At 51.6% G+C, this 16,022-nt stretch overlaps 1 protein-coding gene across 3 annotated transcripts in view; it reads right to left on the reverse strand.

Annotated features, from left to right (window-relative positions):
• Positions 1-10,720, reverse strand: part of LOC140428632 (syntaphilin-like) — an 83,130-nt gene extending 72,410 nt beyond the window's left edge. For 2 of the 3 annotated variants that reach the window (XM_072515299.1, XM_072515297.1), the window contains exon 1: positions 10,627-10,720. The gene's annotated coding sequence lies outside the window, so the exon portion shown is untranslated. Of the gene's footprint in view, positions 1-10,519 lie in introns of all 3 variants that reach the window. The other variant, XM_072515296.1, reaches the window with a different exon arrangement.
• Between the last annotated feature and the right edge of the window lie 5,302 nt (positions 10,721-16,022).

Raw genomic sequence — 16,022 nt, forward strand, 5'->3', positions numbered from 1 at the left:
TTCACCACCCTGGCACCAAGTTCCAGGTCATTACCACTGGCTGCATGAAGATGTTCTTCCTTCAATCCTTCTGTATCCCTTACCCAAAACCTTAAATCTGTCCCCATGTCATTGTAAAATCAGCTAATAGGAAGAGTTTTTCCTTTTATACCATACCTAAACATGTCAGAATCTTCTAGCCCTTTAACAAATCCCTGCCCCCAGTCCCCTTTGCTCCTGGGGGAACCTTGTAGTTAAATTCTCTCATCCCTGAATCATTCTGGTAAATCTGCTCTGGATCCGCTCAAGGACCCTTACATCCTTCTTAATGTGCTGTGACCAGAACTGGGCACATTATTCTAATGTGACTTGACAAGTGGTTTGGGATAACTTGTACTGAATGGGCGGGGTTCTCCGTTCCCCGACGGCGATTTCGTAATTGACGATTGGGTGGAGAATCCCTTTTGACGCCAAAATCGTCATCGTATTACACGCCGTTGAGACGGCGTTAGCGCGTCACCTGAAGGCCCTTTCTCGATGCTCCGCCCCGATGGGTCGAGTTGATGTGTAGTCTCAGCGGTCGGGGACCCGGCATGGCGGCTATGGACTGTGTCCAGCGGCACCACAGTCGGGCGGGAGCCGCGCTGCTGGCTGGGGGAGGGCTTCCGCCGGGACGGGGGGTCTGGTAGGGGTGGCCAGGGGGACGATAGTCACGGTTGACACCGCGCAGGAGCCAAATTGCACACAGCAAGATCCCACGAACAGCAATCTGATAAACCACCAGACAATTCCTCAGTGATGTTGCTGGCAATGGGAAGGAAGCTGGAGTTTTAAAGATAAAAATAAAATCAAACATATGCTGGAGCCTGAATAAGGGTTGCGAAGACTGACAGCGACAGGAGCTGTGTTTGAGATTCAGCAGGAGCTGTGTTTGGAATTCAGCAGGAGCTGTGTTCGGAATTCAGCAGGAGCTGTGGTTGGGATTCAGCAGCAGGAACTGTGTTTGAGATTCAGCAGCAGGAACTGTGTTTGAGATTCAGCAGCAGGAACTGTGTTTGAGATTCAGCAGCAGGAACTGTGTTTGAGATTCAGCAGCAGGAACTGTGTTTGAGATTCAGCAGCAGGAACTGTGTTTGAGATTCAGCAGCAGGAACTGTGTTTGAGATTCAGCAGCAGGAACTGTGTTTGAGATTCAGCAGCAGGAACTGTGTTTGAGATTCAGCAGCAGGAACTGTGTTTGAGATTCAGCAGCAGGAACTGTGTATGAGATTCAGCAGCAGGAACTGTGTTTGAGATTCAGCAGCAGGAACTGTGTTTGAGATTCAGCAGCAGGAACTGTGTTTGAGATTCAGCAGCAGGAACTGTGTTTGAGATTCAGCAGCAGGAACTGTGTTTGAGATTCAGCAGGAGCTGTGTTTGAGATTCAGCAGCAGGAACTGTGTTTGGGATTCATCAGTGCCTGTGCTTGGGATTCAGCAGCAGCTGTGTTTGGGATTGAGCAGGAGCTGTGTTTGGGATTCAGCAGGAGCTGTGTTTGGGATTGAGCAGGAGCTGTGTTTGGGATTCTGCAGGAGCTGTGTTTGGGATTCAGCAGGAGCAGTGTTTGGGATTGAGCAGGAGCTGTGTTTGGGATCCAGCAGGAGCTGTGTTTGGGATTCAACAGGAGCTGGGTTTGGGATTGAGCAGGAGCTGTGTTTGGGATCCAGCAGGAGCTGTGTTTGGGATTGAGCAGGAGCTGTGTTTGGGATTCTGCAGGAGCTGTGTTTGGGATTCAGCAGGAGCTGTGTTTGGGATTCAGAAGTGCCTGAGTTTGGATTCAGCAGCAGCTGTGTTTGGAATTCAGCAGTGCCTGTGTTTGGGATTCAGCAGGAGCTGTGTTTGGGATTCAGCAGGAGCTGTATTTGGGATTTAGCAGTGCCTGTGTTTTGGATTCACCAAGAGCTGTGTTTGGAATTCAGCAGTACCTGTGTTAGGATAGAGCAGTGCCTGTGTTTGGGATTCACCAGGAGCTGTATTTGGGATTCAGCAGTGCCTGTGTTTGGGATTCCGCAGGAGCTGTATTTTGGATTGAGCAGGAGCTGTGTTTGGGATTCAGCAGGAGCTGTGTTTGGGATTGAGCAGGAGTTGTGTTTGGGATTGAGCTGGAGCTGTGTTTTGGACTCAGCAGGAGCTGTGTTTGGGATTCAGCAGGAGCTGTGTTTGGGATTCAGCAGTGCCTGTGTTTTGGACTCAGCAGGAGCTGTGTTTGGGATTCATCAGCAGCTGTGTTGGGTATTCGGCAGTGCCTGTGTTTGGGATTCAGCAGTAGCTTTATTTGGGATTCAGCAGGAGCTGTGTTTGGGATTCAGCAGGAGCTGTGTTTGGGATTCAGCAGGAGCTGTGTTTGAGATTCAGCAGTGCCTGTGTTTTGGACTCAGCAGGAGCTGTGTTTGGGATTCATCAGCAGCTGTGTTGGGGATTCGGCAGTGCCTGTGTTTGAGATTCAGCAGTAGCTTTATTTGGGATTCACCAGGAGCTGTGTTTGGGATTCACCAGGAGCTGCGTTTGGGATTAAGCAGTGCCTGTGTTTAGGAGTCAGCAGGAGCTGTGTTTGGGATAGAGCAGTGCCTGTGTTTTGGACTCAGCAGGAGCTGTGTTTGGGATTCAGCAGCAGCTGTGTTTGGAATTCAGCAAGAGCTGTGTTTGGGATTCAGCAGGAGCTGATTTGGGATTCAGCAGGAGCTGTATTTGGGATTCAGCAGTGCCTGTGTCTGGGATTCAGCAGGACCTGTGTTTAGGATTCAGCAGCAGCTGTGTTTGGAATTCAGCAGTGCCTGTGTTTGGGTTTCAGCAGGAGCTGTGATTCGGATTCGGCAGGGGCTGTGTTTGGGATTCAGCAGAGCTGTGTTTGGGATTCAGCAGTGCCTGTGTTTGGAATTCAGCAGGAGCTGTGCTTGGGGTTCAGCAGAAGCTGTGTTTGGGATTCTGCAGGAGCTGTGTTTGGGATTCAGCAGGAGCTGTGTTTGGGATTCAGCAGGAGCTCTGTTTGGGATTCAGCAGTGCCTGTGTTTGGGATTCAGCAGTGCCTGTGTTTGGAATTCATCGGTGCCTGTGTTTGAGATTCAGCAGCAGCTGTGTTTGGGATTGAGCTGGAGCTGTGTTTAGGATTCAGCAGGATCTGTGTTTGGGATTTAGCAGGAGCTGCGTTTGGGATTCAGCAGGAGCTGTATTTGGGATTCAGCAGGAGCATTATTTGGGGTTCAGCAGGAACTGTATTTGGAATTCAGCAGGAGCTGTATTTGGGATTTAGCAGTGCTTGTGTTTGGGATTCGCCAGGAGCTGTGTTTGGGATTCAGCAGCAGCTGTGTTTGGGATTCAGTGCTGCCTGTGTTTGGAATTCAGCAGGAGCTGTGTTTGGATTCAGCAGGAGCTGTGCTTGGGGTTCAGCAGAAGCTGTGTTTGGGATTCTGCAGGAGCTGTGTTTGGGATTCAGCAGGAGCTATGTTTGGGATTCAGCAGTGCCTGTGTTTGGGATTCAGCAGTGCCTGTGTTTGGAATTCATCGGTGCCTGTGTTTGAGATTCAGCAGGAGCTGTGTTTGGGATTTAGCAGGAACTGTGTTTGGGATTCAGAAGTGCCTGAGTTTTGGACTCAGCAGGAGCTGTGTTTGGGATTCAGCAGCAGCTGTGTTTGGGATTCAGCAGTGCCTGTGTTTGGGATTCAGCAGGAGCAGTGTTTGGGATTCAGCAGGAGCTGTATTTGGGATTTAGCAGTGCCTGTGTTTGGGATTCAGCAGGAGCTGTGTTTGGGATTCAGCAGTAGCTTTATTTGGGATTCACCAGGAGCTGTGTTTGGGATTCACCAGGATCTGCGTTTGGGATTAAGCAGTGCCTGTGTTTAGGAGTCAGCAGGAGCTGTGTTTGGGATAGAGCAGTGCCTGTGTTTTGGACTCAGCAGCAGCTGTGTTTGGGATTCAGCAGCAGCTGTGTTTGGAATTCAGCAGGAGCTGTGTTTGGGATTCAGCAGGAGCTCATTTGGGATTCAGCAGGAGCTGTATTTGGGATTCAGCAGTGCCTGTGTCTGGGATTCAGCAGGACCTGTGTTTAGGATTCAGCTGGAGCTGTGTTTTGGATTCAGCAGAGCCTGTGTTTGGGATTCAGTGGGAGGTGTGTTTGGGATTCAGCAGCAGCTGTGTTTGGAATTCAGCAGTGCCTGTGTTTGGGTTTCAGCAGGAGCTGTGATTCGGATTCGGCAGGGGCTGTGTTTGGGATTCAGCAGGAGCTGTGCTTGGGGTTCAGCAGAAGCTGTGTTTGGGATTCTGCAGGAGCTGTGTTTGGGATTCAGCAGTGCCTGTGTTTGGGATTCAGCAGTGCCTGTGTTTGGAATTCATCGGTGCCTGTGTTTGAGATTCAGCAGGAGCTGTGTTTGGGATTTAGCAGGAACTGTGTTTGGGATTCAGAAGTGCCTGAGTTTGGGATTTGGCAGTGCCTGAGTTTGGATTCAGCAGCAGCTGTGTTTGGAATTCAGCAGTGCCTGTGTTTGGGATTCAGCAGGAGCAGTGTTTGGGATTCAGCAGGAGCTGTGTTTGGGATTCAGCAGTGCCTGTGTTTGGGATTCAGCAGTGCCTGTGTTTGGAATTCATCGGTGGCTGTGTTTGAGATTCAGCAGCAGTTGTGTTTGGGATTGAGCTGGAGCTGTGTTTAGGATTCAGCAGGAGCTGTGTTTGGGATTTAGCAGGAGCTGCGTTTGGGATTCAGCAGTGCCTGAGTTTGGGATTTAGCAGTGCCTGTGTTTGGAATTCAGCAGGAGCTGTATTTGGGATTCAGCAGGAGCATTATTTGGGGTTCAGCAGGAACTGTATTTGGAATTCAGCAGGAGCTGTATTTGGGATTTAGCAGTGCTTGTGTTTGGGATTCGCCAGGAGCTGTGTTTGGGATTCAGCAGCAGGAGCTGTGTTTGGGATTCAGCAGGAGCTGTGTTTGGGATTCAGCAGTGCTTGTGTTTGAGATTCGGCAGGAGATATGTTTGGGATTCAGCAGCAGGAGCTGTGTTTGGGATTCAGCAGGAGCTGTGTTTGGGATTCAGCAGTGCCTGTGTTTGGAATTCAGCAGCAGGAGCTGTGTTTGGGATACAGCAGCAGCTGTGTTTGGGATTCAGCAAGAGCTGTGTTTGGGATTCAGCAGCAGCTGTGTTTGGGATTCAGCAGCAGAAGCTGTGTTTGGAATTCAGCAGAAGCTGTGTTTGGGATTCAGCAGGAGCTGTGTTTGGGATTCACCAGGAGCTGTGTTTGGGATTCAGCAGGAGCTCTGTTTGGAATTCAGCAGGAGCTGTGTTTGGGATTCTGCAGGAGCTGTGTTTGGGATTCAGCAGGAGCTGTGTTCGGAATTCAGCAGCAGGAACTGTGTTTGGGATTCAGCAGCAGCTGTGTTTGGGATTCAGCAGCAGGAGCTGTGTTTGGGATTCAGCAGGAGCTATGTTTGGGATTCAGCAGCAGCTGTGTTTGAGATTCAGTAGTGCCTGTGTTTGGAATTCAGCAGTGCCTGTGTTTGGGTTTCAGCAGGAGCTGTGTTTGGGAATCAGCAGGAGCTGCGTTTCGGATTCAGCAGGAGCTGTGTTTGGATTCAGCAGGAGCTGTGTTTGGGATTCAGCAGATGCTGTGTTTGGGATTCAGCAGGAGCTGTGTTTGGGGTTCAGCAGGAGCTGTGTTTGGGATTCAGCAGTGCCTGTGTTTGGGTTTCAGCAGGAGCTGTGTTTGGGAATCAGCAGGAGCTGCGTTTCGGATTCAGCAGGAGCTGTGTTTGGATTCAGCAGGAGCTGTGTTTGGGATTCAGCAGAGCTGTGTTTGGAATTCAGCAGTGCCTGTGTTTGGAATTCAGCAGCAGGAGCTGTGTTTGGATTCAGCAGGAGCTGTGTTTGGGAATCAGCAGGAGCTGCGTTTCGGATTCAGCAGGAGCTGTGTTTGGATTCAGCAGGAGCTGTGTTTGGGATTCAGCAGAGCTGTGTTTGGAATTCAGCAGTGCCTGTGTTTGGAATTCAGCAGCAGGAGCTGTGTTTGGATTCAGCAGGAGCTGTGTTTGGGATTCAACAGGAGCTGTGTTTGGGGTTCAGCAGGAGCTGTGTTTGGGATTCAGCAGAGCTGTGTTTGGAATTCAGCAGTGCCTGTGTTTGGAATTCAGCAGCAGGAGCTGTGTTTGGATTCAGCAGGAGCTGTGTTTGGGATTCAGCAGGAGCTGTGTTTGGGGTTCAGCAGGAGCTGTGTTTGGGATTCAGCAGGAGCAGTGTTTGGGATTCAGCAGGAGCAGTGTTTGGGATTCAGCAGTGCCTGTGTTTGGAATTCAGCAGCAGGAGCTGTGTTTGGGGTTCAGCAGCAGCTGTGTTTGGAATTCAGCAGGAGCTGTGTTTGGAATTCAGCAGGAGCTGTGTTTGGATTGAGCAGGAGCTGTGCTTGGGGTTCAGCACAAGCTGTGTTTGGGATTCTGCAGGAGCTGTGTTTGGGATTCAGCAGGAGCTCTGTTTGGGATTCAGCAGTGTCTGTGTTTGGGATTCAGCAGTGCCTGTGTTTGGGATTCAGCAGTGCCTGTGTTTGAGATTCAGCAGCAGCTGTGTTTGGGATTGAGCAGGAGCTGTGTTTGGGATTCAGCAGGAGCTGTGTTTGGGATTCAGCAGTGCTTGTGTTTGGGATTCGCCAGGAGTTGTGTTTGGGATTCAACAAGAGCTGTATTTGGGATTCAGCAGGAGCTGTATTTGGGATTCAGCAGTGCCTGTGTTTGGGATTCCGCAGGAGCTGTATTTTGGATTCAGCAGGAGCTATGTTTGGGATTCAGCAGCAGGAGCTGTGTTTGGGATTTAGCAGGAGTTGTGTTTCAGACTCAGCAGTGCATGTATTTGGGTTTCAGCAGGAGCTGTATTTGGGGTTCAGCAGAAGCTGTGTTTGGGATCAGCAGTGCCTGTGTTTGGAATTGAGCAGCAGGAGCTGTGATTGGGATTCAGCAGCAGCTGTGTTTGGGATTCAGCAAGAGCTGTGTTTGGGATTCAGCAGCAGCTGTGTTTGGGATTCAGCAGGAGCTGTGTTTGGGATTCAGCAGCAGCTGAGTTTGGGATTCAGCAGTGCCTGTGTTTGGGATTCAGCAGGAGATGTGTTTGGAATTCAGCAAGAGCTGTGTTTGGATTCAGCCAGAGCTGTGTTTGGGATTCTGCAGGAACTGTGTTTGGGATTCAGCAGGAGCTGTGTTTGGGATTCAGCAGGAGCTGTGTTTGGAATTCAGCAGTGCCTGTGTTTGGGATTTAGCAGGAGCTGCGTTTGGGATTCAGCATGCCTGAGTTTGGGATTTAGCGGTGCCTGTATTTGGGATTCAGCAGCAGCTGTGTTTGGAATTCAGCAGTGCCTGTGTTTGGGATTCAGCAGGAGCATTATTTGGGATTTAGCAGGGGCTGTATTTGGGATTCAGTAGGAGCTGTATTTGGGATTTAGCAGTGCTTGTGTTTGGGATTCGCCAGGAGTTGTGTTTGGGATTCAACAGGAGCTGTATTTGGGATTCAGCAGGAGCTGTATTTGGGATTCAGCAGTGCCTGTGTTTGGGATTCCGCATGAGCTGTATTTTGGATTCAGCAGGAGCTGTGTTTGAGATTCGGCAGGAGCTATGTTTGGGATTCAGCAGCAGGAGCTGTGTTTGGGATTCACCAGGAGCTGTGTTTCAGACTCAGCAGTGCATGTATTTGGGTTTCAGCAGGAGCTGTATTTGGGGTTCAGCAGAAGCTGTGTTTGGGATCAGCAGTGCCTGTGTTTGGAATTGAGCAGCAGGAGCTGTGATTGGGATTCAGCAGCAGCTGTGTTTGGGATTCAGCAGGAGATGTGTTTGGGATTCAGCAGCAGCTGAGTTTGGGATTCAGCAGTGCCTGTGTTTGGGATTCAGCAGGAGATGTGTTTGGAATTCAGCAGGAGCTGTGTTTGGATTCAGCAGGAGCTGTGTTTGGGATTCTGCAGGAACTGTGTTTGGGATTCAGCAGGAGCTGTGTTTGGGATTCAGCAGGAGCTGTGTTTGGGATTCAGCAGCAGCTGGGTTTGGGATTCAGTAGTGCCTGTGTTTGGAATTCAGCAGTGCCTGTGTTTGGGATTCAGCAGGAGCTCTGTTTGGGCTTCAGCAGTGCCTGTGTTTGAGATTCAGCAGCAGCTGTGTTTGGGATTGAGCAGGAGCTGTGTTTGGGAATCAGCATCACCTGCGTTTCGGATTCAGCAGGAGCTGTATTTGGGATTCAGCAGGAGCTGTATTTGGGATTCAGCAGTGCCTGTGTTTGGGATTCCGCATGAGCTGTATTTTGGATTCAGCAGGAGCTGTGTTTGAGATTCGGCAGGAGCTATGTTTGGGATTCAGCAGCAGGAGCTGTGTTTGGGATTCACCAGGAGCTGTGTTTCAGACTCAGCAGTGCATGTATTTGGGTTTCAGCAGGAGCTGTATTTGGGGTTCAGCAGAAGCTGTGTTTGGGATCAGCAGTGCCTGTGTTTGGAATTGAGCAGCAGGAGCTGTGATTGGGATTCAGCAGCAGCTGTGTTTGGGATTCAGCAGGAGCTGTGTTTGGGATTCAGCAGCAGCTGAGTTTGGGATTCAGCAGTGCCTGTGTTTGGGATTCAGCAGGAGATGTGTTTGGAATTCAGCAGGAGCTGTGTTTGGATTCAGCAGGAGCTGTGTTTGGGATTCTGCAGGAACTGTGTTTGGGATTCAGCAGGAGCTGTGTTTGGGATTCAGCAGGAGCTGTGTTTGGGATTCAGCAGCAGCTGGGTTTGGGATTCAGTAGTGCCTGTGTTTGGAATTCAGCAGTGCCTGTGTTTGGGATTCAGCAGGAGCTCTGTTTGGGCTTCAGCAGTGCCTGTGTTTGAGATTCAGCAGCAGCTGTGTTTGGGATTGAGCAGGAGCTGTATTTGGGAATCAGCATCACCTGCGTTTCGGATTCAGCAGGAGCTGTGTTTGGGATACAGCAAAGCTGTGTTTGGAATTCAGCACTGCCTGTGTTTGAGATTCAGCAGGAGCTGTGTTTGGAATTCAGCAGGAGCTGTGTTTGGATTCAGCAGGACTGCGTTTGAGATTCTGCAGGAACTGTGGGATTCAGCAGGAGCTGTGCTTGGGGTTCAGCAGGGGCTCTGTTTGGGATTCAACAGTGCCTGTGTTTGGGATTCAGCAGTGTCTTTTTTTTTAATTCAGCAGTACCTGTGTTTGAGATTCAGCAGCTGCTGTGTTTGGGATTGAGCAGGAGCTGTGTTTAGGATTCAGCAGGAGCTGTGTTTGGGATTCAGCAGTGCCTGAGTTTGGGATTTAGCAGTGCCTGAGTTTGGGATTCAGAAGCAGCTGTGTTTGGGATTCAGCAAGAGCTGTATTTGGGATTCAGCAGGAGCTGTGTTTGGAATTCAGCAGGAGCTGTGTTTGGATTCAGCAGGACTGCGTTTGGGATTCTGCAGGAACTGTGGGATTCAGCAGGAGCTGTGCTTGGGGTTCAGCAGGGGCTCTGTTTGGGATTCAACAGTGCCTGTGTTTGGGATTCAGCAGTGTCTTTTTTTTAAATTCAGCAGTACCTGCGTTTGAGATTCAGCAGCTGCTGTGTTTGGGATTGAGCAGGAGCTGTGTTTAGGATTCAGCAGGAGCTGTGTTTGGGATTCAGCAGTGCCTGAGTTTGGGATTTAGCAGTGCCTGAGTTTGGGATTCAGAAGCAGCTGTGTTTGGGATTCAGCAAGAGCTGTATTTGGGATTCAGCAGAAGCTGTGTTTGTGATTCAGCAGGAGCTGTGTTTGGGATTCAGCAAGAGCTGTGTTTGGGATTCAGCAGTGCCTGTGTTTGGAATTCAGCAAGAGCTGTGTTTGGGATTCAGCAGTGCCTGTGTTTGGAATTCAGCAGGAGCTGTATTTGGGATTCAGCAGAAGCTGTGTTTGGGATTCAGCAGGAGCTGTGTTTGGGATTCAGCAAGAGATGTGTTTGGGATTCAGCAGTGCCTGTGTTTGGAATTCAGCAAGAGCTGTGTTTGGGATTCAGCAGTGCCTGTGTTTGTAATTCAGCAGGAGCTGTGTTTGGGATTCAGCAGAAGCTGTGTTTGGGATTCAGCAGGAGCTGTGTTTGGGATTCAGCAAGAGCTGTGTTTGGGATTCAGCAGTGCCTGTGTTTGTAATTCAGCAGGAGCTGTGTTTGGGATTCAGCAGGAGCTGTGTTTGGGATTCAGCAGGAGCTGTGTTTGGGATTCAGCAAGAGCTGTGTTTGGGATTCAGCAGAAGCTGTGTTTGGGATTCAGCAGGAGCTGTGTTTGGGATTCAGCAAGAGCTGTGTTTGGGATTCAGCACTGCGAGGTGAGAGCTCTGGGCCTCTGTCTACACGGCTGAGGGCCGGGAGAATGCTGCAGAACCAGAATTTCAGCTCTGAATGCACCGGCACTGCGGTATCATCACTGACTGCCCCCCACAACCAGCGTTTAAACCCCTACCCTGCCTCAACACCACCCCTCCTCCCTCAACACCGCACCCCCTCGCCAGCTCTCGCCAGTTATTAACATGCAGTATTTATCTACATTGAATCTGTATTTACCATGTGGTGCGTGTCCTCCTCAAATAATCTCTCCTGCGCTGTCAATCACTCCAAACTCTGGCCATCTCCACACTGAGAGCCTGTGTGTGTAACAGAAGGTCACTTACCCGCTCGCTCAGGGCTGTGTGCGGACGGTCTGACCCCCAATCTCCAGCTGATTGGGTTTTGCTTTGGGAGGGTCGCAGAGGAGAGATTCCCTCCCACCCCTGGATCTGCGTCTCCTCCGTCTCTGCGTCGCTGTCCGGATGGCAGGAGGGAGAGAGACAGAGAGGGAGAGATAGAGAGAGAGAGTCAGAGAGAGGGAGGGAGATAGAGAGTGAGAGATAGAGAGTGAGAAACAGAGAGAGGGAGAGGGAGTCAGAGAGAGGGAGAGAGATAGAGATAGAGAGAGAGAGGGAGGGAGAGAGAGAGCGACAGTCAGAGAGAGAGTGAGACAGATAGAGAAAGACAAAGAGAGAGCCCGAGGGATAGAGAGGGAGAGACAAAGAGAGGGACAGACAGCGAGAGAGGGAGAGACAGAGGGAGGGAGAGGACAGAGAGAGGGAGGGAGAGAGCGAGAGTCAGAGAGAGAGGGAGAGAGTGAGACAGAGAAAGACAAAGAGAGAGAGCACGAGAGATAGAGAGGGAGAGACAAGGAGAGGCAGAGAGAGGGAAAGACAGAGGGAGGGAGAGAGGAAAAGAGGGAGAGAGACAGAGAGGGAGGGAGTCAGAGAGAGGGAGAGAAATGAAATGAAATGAAAATTGCTTATTGTCACAAGTAGGCTTCAAATGAAGTTACTATGAAAAGCCCCTAGTCACCACATTCCGCCGCCTGTTCGGGGAGGCTGTTACGGGAATCGAACCGTGCTGCTGGCCTGCCTTGGTCTGCTTTCAAAGCCAGCGATTTAGCCCTGTGCTAAACAGAGGGAGAGGCAAAGAGAGGGAGGGACAGAGAGAGAGAGTTTTGTGAGGGGCACGAAGAATCCAGCACGAGTTTTAAGGATACAAAGTAATAACATTTATTTACAATAACATATATATATAACAGCAGCAGCAACTAAGGGCAGCACGGTAGCATTGTGGATAGCACAATTGCTTCACAGCTCCAGGGTCCCAGGTTCGATTCCGGCTTGGGTCACTGTCTGTGCGGAGTCTGCACGTCCCCCCCGTGTGTGCGTGGGTTTCCTCCGGGTGCTCCGGTTTCCTCCCACAGTTCAAAGATGTGCAGGTTAGGTGGATTGGCCATGATAAATTGCCCTTAGTGTTGGGTGGGGTTGCTGGGTTGTGGGGATAGGGTGGAGGTGTTGGGTGGGGTGCTCTTTCCAAGAGCCGGTGCAGACTCGATGGGCCGGGTGGTCTCCTTCTGCACTGTAAATTCTATGAACTTCCCTTGCTGCACACTCCTTCCTCTGGTTCCTAAACTGGCCAGTTTTATTTATACTAGGAGTTTACTAATGGTTTCTCCGCCCCCTTCATTGGGGAAGCTCATACTCCCACAGGATTGTGGGATTGTCATTAGTCCCCAGCCAATGGTAAGTAGGCAGGTTATAACATCCCTCCCCCCCAAAGTCCAAGGAATCCACCGAAGACCCTGGCGAAGGAGGGCGTCGGATTCGTTTTGCCGCAGGCCGGACACCATTTGCACGCGGCGCTGGATCAGGCGGCGTGTAACGAGACGGAGACCGGCGCTTCCGCGATGAACGGCGCAACGGTTGTACATCCACGGCCCGTGGACCCGAGGATTCCCCCTCTGATGCATCCTGTGTCTCCATCTCGGAGTCAGAGTCTGCTGCCTCCGTCATGTCAGCGTCTCTATCTCCATTCGGTTCTGTAACGACCTGCCTTCGAGTGAGGCACCAGTGGAAGATTGTGAGGACTACCTTCCCTTGTCTCTGGTCTCTGCGGCTGTAGAAATGAGCTCCGGGGGCGGGGAATCTTTTGAGGGGATAGTCTTCTGGACCGAACGTGGTCTACATGTTTGCGCTGGAGACGACCCTGGGCTTGCACCTGGTAAGATATAGGGCCCGTTTGGCGAAAGATTACACCAGGAACCCACTGCGCACCACCAGCAAAATTCCGAACGAACACTGGGTCACCGGGTGCAAACTGCCGAATCGGCCGATGCCGAGAAAATCCCTGTCCCTGCCGTTCTTGTGTGCGGCGTACTTTTGCGCCAATGTCCGGGAAAACCATACTAAGGCGGGTGCGAAGTCTCTGGCCCATTAGGAGTTCTGCGGGAGCTACCCCAGTCACCGCATGGGGGGTGGTCCTATACGTAAACAAAAAGCGAGCCAGTCTCGTGTCCATTGATCCGGAAGACTGCTTCTTTAGGCCTCTTTTGAATGTCTGCACTGCGCGCTCTGCCAACCCATTTGAAGCCGGGTGGTAAGGGGCAGTGCGGATATGGCGGATGCCGTTCATCTTCGTGAACCTCGCAAACTCCTCACTCGTGAATGGACTGCCGTTATCCGTGATCAGCAACTCGGGGAGGCCATGCGTACTAAATGACAAACGCATCTTTTCAATTGGTGCGCAGGACGTTGTCCCCTGCATCTTATGCACCTCTAGCCATTTAGACTGGGCGTCAATTAATAGAAGGAACATGGATCCTTGAAAAGGGCCTGCGAAATCTGCATGCAAGCGTGCCCAAGGCCGCCCTGGCCATTCCCAGTGATGTAGGGGCACGGCTGACGGAAGCTTCTGATGCTCCTGGCAAATGGAGCAGTTTTGGGCCACCTTCTCAATGTCGGTGTCGAGGCCTGGCCACCAGACATAACTCTGGGCCAACATTTTCATTTTGGTCACACCTGGATGCCCATTGTGCAAGTCTGTTCGTATCAGCTCCTGGCCTTTTTTCGGGACAATCACACGCGTCCCCCACAAAAGGATGCCGTCTTCCACGCTGAATTCTGACAGCTTGGAGGAAAATGCCCGCAACTCGCCTGGGAGCTGTCTATGCTGCCCACCATACAGGACTATGTGCCGAACCTTTGACAGGACTGGCTCCGTCTGGGTCCACTCACGGATCTGTGATGCCGTGACAGGCAAGGTGTCCATAAAATTTAGGGTTTCAACCACCTCACCGGTCGTGGGGGTCGACATGGGGCCGGTCGATAAAGGCAATCGGCTCAATGCGTCGGCATTTGCTATCTGCGTACCTGGTTTGTGCTCCAGAGAATACTCGTATGCAGCAACCAACAAAGCCCAGCGCTGGATCCGTGCGGAAGCAATGGGCGGTATTTGCTTATCCTCTCTGAAAAGTCCCAGCAGAGGCTTATGATCAGTCACGATAGTGAAATAGCGGCCATACACGTACTGGTGGAAGCGTTTCACTGCAAAAACCACTGCCAGGCCCTCCTTCTCGATCTGCGCGTACTTTTTCTCCGCTGCAGTCAATGTGCGGGAGGCGAAAGCTATCGGTCGCTCGGCCCCGTTCTCCATCTTGTGGGACAGGACGGCCCCAATACCATACGGGGATGCATCACATGTGACGAGCAAAGGCTTTCCAGGATCATAGTGGGTTAGTAACCCAGACGACGACAATTGTTGCTTTACCCGCCGGAAAGCGGTTTCTTGCGGCTGACCCCAAACCCAGGTGTGATTTTTCTTTAGCAGATGGTGCAAAGGGGCCAGCGTAGTTGCCAGATTGGGGAGGAACTTCCCGTAATAGTTTACGAGACCGAGAAAAGAACAAAGATGCGAAGTGTCAGTCGGGGCGGGGGCCTGTTGAATTGCACGCACCTTCTCTGCGACGGGGTGCAAACCTTCGCGGTCCACCTGATAACCTAGGTAGACTACTTCCTTTGCCTGAAATACGCACTTTGTGCGACGTAAACGGACTCCAGCCTCCGAAAGGCGTCTAAGGACAGCCTCCAGATTTTCCAAATGTTCCTGCTCCGACGTCCCTGGAATCAAAACGTCATCTAAGTAGACAGCAACACGTGGTAAACCTCTCAAAATGCCCTCCATAACACGTTGAAAAATTGCGCAGGCAGAGGATACATCAAAGGGCAACCGTGTATATTCATACAGGCCCCGGTGTGTATTAATCGTTTCATATGGTCGGGAGGCAGGGTCCAGCTCCAACTGCAGGTAGGCGTGGCTCATATCTAATTTTGTGAACGAGGGTCCACCTGCAAGCTTCGCGTAAAGATCCTCTATGCGAGGCATTGGATATCGGTCGAGTCGGGAAGCCGTATTCACTGTAAGTTTATAGTCGCCACACAAGCAAACTGTGGCATCTGGCTTCATTACAGGTACAATTGGTGCTGCCCAGTCAGCAAAACGGACGGGCCTGATAATACCCAAACTCTCCAAACGAGTGAGCTCCCCTTCTACCTTCTCGAGCAAGGCGTAAGGCACCGGGCGCGCCCGGAAATAGCGCGGCGTGGCTCCTGGTTCGACTTGGATACGGGCTACGGCCCCTTTTATTTTCCCCAAACCAGGCTGGAATACATCTGGGTATCGTCCTAGCACCTCAGTCAACCCTTCAGAAACTGTTTGGAGGATGTGGTGCCATTGCAACTGCAAATGGCGCAACCAGTCCCGACCCAACAGGCTGGGCCCATGGCCGCGCACCACGATAAGTGGGAAACGCCCCTCCTGGCGTCCATAAACAACAGGGGTCATTGTAGTTCCTGCAATGTCCAGTGGTTCCCCCGTGTAGGTGGCCAACCTGGCCTGTGAGTTGGTTAATGTAAGGGTCTGTATACCCTGCTTGATGCGGTTGAATGTCCTCTGGGTGATCACGGAGACCGCTGCGCCAGTGTCCAACTCCATCTCAAGCGGGTGGCCATTGACCCGTACTGTCACCTTAATGGGGGCCACACGGGGAGCTGCCACACAATGCAGCTGCAGGCAGTCGTCCTCCGTCTCCACGTCCTCAGGAGTAGTCGCCGCAGGTTCATCCACATGGAAGGTATGGCCCCTGGGCTGGTCCCAGTTACGGCCCCTGGGCTGGTCCCAGTTTCGGTTGGAACGACGGCACCTCTGGCGCCCCCAGGACCGCCGTCCACAACGGGGTCGGCACCTACAAGTCTGACACGGACATGGATCCTCATCCATTGGTTCTGGAGAAGACTCCCTTCGGGGAGGAATGTCCGACGGCCACTGGCGTCCGTCCGGACGTTGCCTCGCCCAAGGTACCGCAGGAGTGCGGGGGGACGTTTTCAGACGGAAGGGGTTGCGCCCCAAGGCATGCACTTCCATTCCCTGTAGCTCCTGCACTCCTCGTTCTGCGCTCTCTCAGGACAATACTATTTGAATGGCCTGTTGAAAAGTCAATGTTGGCTCAGCTAACAACTTTCTCTGGGTGGCTGCATTGTTAATAACGCAAACCAAACGGTCACGTAACATTTCTGACAAGGTCTCACCATAGTCACAGTACTCCGCAATCCTGCATAGCCTGGATAGAAAATCGGCAAGGGATTCTCCTGGGGTCCTCTCAGCGGTATTAAACCGGTAACGCTGGACTATCGTGGACGGGGTTGGGTTAAAATGTTGCCCCACTATGTTCATAAGTTCA

This window comes from Scyliorhinus torazame, chromosome 8 (genome assembly GCF_047496885.1).
Source record: "Scyliorhinus torazame isolate Kashiwa2021f chromosome 8, sScyTor2.1, whole genome shotgun sequence".
Classification (NCBI taxonomy): domain Eukaryota; kingdom Metazoa; phylum Chordata; class Chondrichthyes; order Carcharhiniformes; family Scyliorhinidae; genus Scyliorhinus; species Scyliorhinus torazame.